The sequence below is a fragment of the Arvicanthis niloticus genome, chromosome X, assembly GCF_011762505.2.
Source record: "Arvicanthis niloticus isolate mArvNil1 chromosome X, mArvNil1.pat.X, whole genome shotgun sequence".
NCBI classification, from domain to species: Eukaryota; Metazoa; Chordata; class Mammalia; order Rodentia; family Muridae; genus Arvicanthis; species Arvicanthis niloticus.
Window position 1 is genome coordinate 124075027 of NC_047679.1, and position 4876 is coordinate 124079902.

Consider the following 4876-nt stretch of genomic DNA (forward strand, 5'->3'; position numbering starts at 1 on the left):
ACTGTTAGAGATTGGTTCTACTGCTCTCTTAGTTCAATTCGGCACTCAAAGGCTGATTCTGGGGGTCTCCGCCCCCAGCTGGATTTGAATGGAAATAAAGAATTATCATACAGCCAATGGCTGGGCAGGTAAACTGAGGTGGGACCTGGGGATTTGTATAGGCTAGAAACCAGGTGGGGGTGGGGGAAAGGGAAGGGAGAGATCACCATGACAGGATGAAGAGAGACCAAAACTAAAGACTTGCCCACATATGAGAATCAAAGAAAGTGGCCAAATGGGCCACTTCCCCAATTGTGTAATATTAAATTTTAAAAGATGTTAACTCAGAAGTACTGGAGGGTAATGTTTGTTAACAGTTGGAAGGTTAAGAACTGCCTAGCCTTTGAACTAGTCAAGGCACATTAAAATTAACTGGTGTGTGTGTGTGTGTGTGTGTGTGTGTGTGTGTGTGTGTGTGTCTTTTATTCAATCCAGATAGCTCCTGGGTAGTTGCACACATACGACTCACTGAGAGCCAAAGTATAGTTTAGCCTATTACCGCTACATGGAACAGTGAAATCTGTCTTTGGATCCTTCTTTTGATTTTCTCTGCTTCTTGACTGCTATAAAGTAAGCAATTTTGTTCAATAACATTCTGGCACTTAAATGCCTTACCTAAGTCCTGAAAGCAATTAGCTATTGTCATGGTCACTGTTCTATTATTGTGAAAAGACACTATGACCGAGGCAACTCTTACAAAAGAAAGGATTTAATTGGGGAGTTGTTTACAAGTTCAGAGGTTTAGTTTATTAATGCCATGGTAGGGAGCATAGTGACATGTAGGCAGATGCTGGAGCAGTAACTAAGAGCTACTTTCTGATACATAGCAGAATCCGACTCTGGCCTTTATATGGGCTCTTGAAACCTCAATGTCTGCCTCCAGTCCACACTTCCTTCAACAAGTCACATGCCCTAATCTTTCAAGTCCTTTCAAATAGTGTCATGCCCTGGAAAATAGGAATTCAAATATATGAGCCAATGGGGGTCATTCTTATTCAAACCACTGCAGTCAACTACAGAATGAAACCTCTGAAATCATAAATGAAAATAAATCCTTCCTTCATTAAGGTGACTTTCTTCAGTATATTATTACAGTGATGGAAAGGTGACCAACACAATGGTATAAAAAGAAAGAGGAAAGCCAGTGACCAATTTTTAATTTATATCTGGTAATTTATAAGATTCTGTTATATTTTGTGTGATGGTTTGAATAAGAATGGCCCCCAATAGGCTTATAGGTTTGAATGCTTGGTCACCAGGAAGTGACATTATTAGGAGGTATAGCCTTGTTGGTGTAGGTGTGGCATTGTTGGAGGTATTGTGTCACTGGTGGTGGACTTTGAGGTTTCAGATACTCAAGACAGGCCCAGTGTCACTCTTATGATTGCCTGTGAATATGGATGTAGACCTCTAAGCTACCTCTCCAACACCATGTCTGCCTGTGTGCATCCATGTTTTCAGCCATGCTTCTCACTATTATTAAAATATTAGTAGTAGTAGTCCATTATTAAATAGACTAACCTCTGAAACTGTAAGCAAGCCTCAATTAAATGGTTTTGTTTATAAGAGTTGCTGGTCTTCTGTAGAAATAAGTTCTAACAGATGTACTGGCAATCGAAAAAGAGTGAATCTTTTTCCAATGTCCTTATGTAGGCCTCCAGCAGAAGGTGTGGCCCAGATTAAGGTGTGCACCACCACTCCTGGATCTGGGACTTGCTTTGTCCCAGGCTGACTTGAACTCAGAGATTTGCTTGGCTTTTTCTCCTAGGATTAAGGTGTATAGCACCATGTCTGGACCTAAATTTAGCTGGGTGGGATCTTGTCCTAAGATTACCACTCCCTTAATTCAATTTAATATCCTTGAACACAGGGTTCAGCTCCATTTCACTTCTTGGTGCCCCTTTAATACTCGAACCATACATTTTAATTTTCCTTTCTAAGCTTGATATGCTTATTCAAAATGGTCTTCATGAGACTTAACCAGAACAAAGTCTATGATGAGTGTTTCTGAGACTTCCCTGGATAGTGTAATTAATCTAAGTCTATTTACTTTAGTCTAAGGCAGCCTCTTTAGACAAGGGTAAAAGATAACCACATTCTTTACCAAACTACCATAAAATAGCCTCTAGCCATATATTGAAGTTATTCTCCCCTGAAAACTTTTGGGCCAGGTCTGCACAGTTGAAGTCTCTCACAGCAACAGTATTCCATATTCCTACTAGGATGACTCATTAAGCCAGACTTAAAACATTCTATAGCTTTCCAAATCCAACGTCACCAAGTCCACATTCTTCCAAACAAAAGGATGGTCAGAGACCTATTACAGCAATACCTCACTCCTGGTACCAACTTTTGTCTTAGGTAGGGTTTTACTGCTGTGAACAGACACCATGACCAAGTCAACTCTTATAAGGACAACATTTACTTGGGGCTGGCTTACAGGTTCAGAGGTTCAGTCCATTATCATCAAGGCAGGAGCATGGCAGGGTTCAGGAAGACATGATGCAGGAGGAACTGAGAGTTCTACATCTCCATTCAAAGGCAAACAGGAAAAGACTAGCTTCCAAACAGCTTGGAAGAAAGTCTTAAAGCCCATGCCCATAGTGACACACCTACTCCAAGGCTATACCTCCAAGTACTACCACTCCTTGGGCCAAACATATTCAAACCACTACAGTTATCATTTTATTTTCCTTCAAGCTGTGATGTTACTGATCATGTTATGATGCAGGATAAACAAGGTTATTAGATGTTACACACATTTTCCTGCCATGCTCTTGAATGTGAGTTGAAACAAGCATCTTTTCATTTTAACTTTATAGCATAAAGTGTTTTTATGGAACTGAAAAATGTACAAGAAAGATAGAAACTGCAATGATTTTTTGTGGTACTAATCTTATATTAGTGTTGGGAATACCTGGAAATGCTCAAATCTGTGTTTCTAATAGTATAGTGAAGATTGCTTGGACAGATTATATTGTATAAGGACCATCGGGCCTTACTTACTTACACAATCTCTCAAATGCTGTATTTAATGACTCATAGAATACCAAAAGTGGAAGATATCTTCATAGTCAGGCTGTTCATAGCCCATAATTGGTACAGGGGAAAGCAAATCCTAAAAAAGCTTAGCAATTGAAGTAGTCTGAACTGAATTGCTACCCTCCAGCTTGACCTTCTGAGCCTCCAGAGTAGTTTTGTGGTACTTGTTCATATATTTGCTTTTATTTTTTCATATGTGCTATAACAGAAATAAGGTTTTTGTTGTTGTGGGGCAGTGTTTCATGGGTCTATTGAAATTTTGCATGTATAAGAAGAATGTTTTTGCTCCTTGTTGCCTACTCAATAGCTTTGAATCTTATGCTGGCATCTATGAAACTTGTTACCATGATACTTGAAAGTAGAGAGCAAAATCTCAGACACTTTATGGATTCCCAGTTGCAAGCAATAGTTTCAGAAGTTTTTAAGTATTTTTTGAAAGTTGTGTTCTAATTAAAATAGTTTTGCTGAAGCAAAAGAAAACAGCAAAACAAAAATAAAAGAAATGGAAAGCAGGTTATTATCTTGTCATCTTCTATAAATAAAGATCATTGTGAAATATTCCCTGACATCTGAGTGGGGAGCAGTGTGTGATAAATTTTAATTATTATTTGAATAGGAAATCTTTCCTGCTTCTCTTTTAATGTAACATCAAGTAATTTTGCAAGGAATGATAGAAGAAAATTAATAGAAAGTGAATATATACTAGAAGGATAAAGATAGAAATGTAAGAAGAAAATTAGTAGAAAGTGAATATATTCTATAAGGATAAAGATGGAAATATAATTGAGGGAAGTACTTTTCACATTCTTTCTAAACATAAATGCATTATGGTAATACAAATTGAAGTATCACCTTAAAGGTTCTTTGACTAAAAGCAACAGAATTATTGTGATTTGCTCATGAGACATATTCTAGAGATAGAAAAATGGGATATAGACCATGTGAAGCATCTCATTTGAAATATGACACACAGATTTAAATCTAGTAAGAGGAAGGGTTTCAAGTTCATGGATTCTAAGTATGGTAAAAAACTACATGCATTTTTTATCATTCTATAATTTTTCTAATTTTTGCTTCTGTTCTTTTGCTTATTTGTAACTCAATTTTAGGAGTTCTGGAAAGAAATACCATTTTATTTCACTTATGTCCTACTATATAATTATCTGTTGAGTATCTGTCATATTGACTCTAGATGTATTTTTCAGTAACACACAAAACAACCTTCTGTGACTACAGAAATAATCCCTATGTCCAAGATGATAGTCACAAGCTACACAAGCCAGGCAGTTATTGAATTCTTGATATGGCGACTATGATTGAGAAACTGAATTATTAAGTTCATTGAATTTTAGATAAATTAAATAAAGCGTAAACTTGAATTAAAATTTATGCTTACAAAGCCACTTTTGGCTGAGTTTTACTACATGTGACTAATTATAGTGACTGTAACAACTACAACACAAACAGGAATGTTAAGAGGAATTAGAAGCCTGATAAAATTTATTATTTTAGTTATTTATTTTTGAAGATGTACAATAAGTAGCAATGCTTTAATATACATACTACAAAATTCCTTCATGTATTAATATTTATACACGTGTATAACATGGTAAGTGAAGTGGAAGTATATAAAACACCATCCATCTAAAGGGTTAAAAATCAGTAGGTGTATACGTCATCAGGAAAAAAAAAAATTAGCCCAAATCTCGCGAGATCAGCAGCTATCACGAGAGCTCAAAGTTCCATGAGAGTTTCAAGTCCCACGAGAGTTTAACTGCTTACGTTGTGGGCGGTC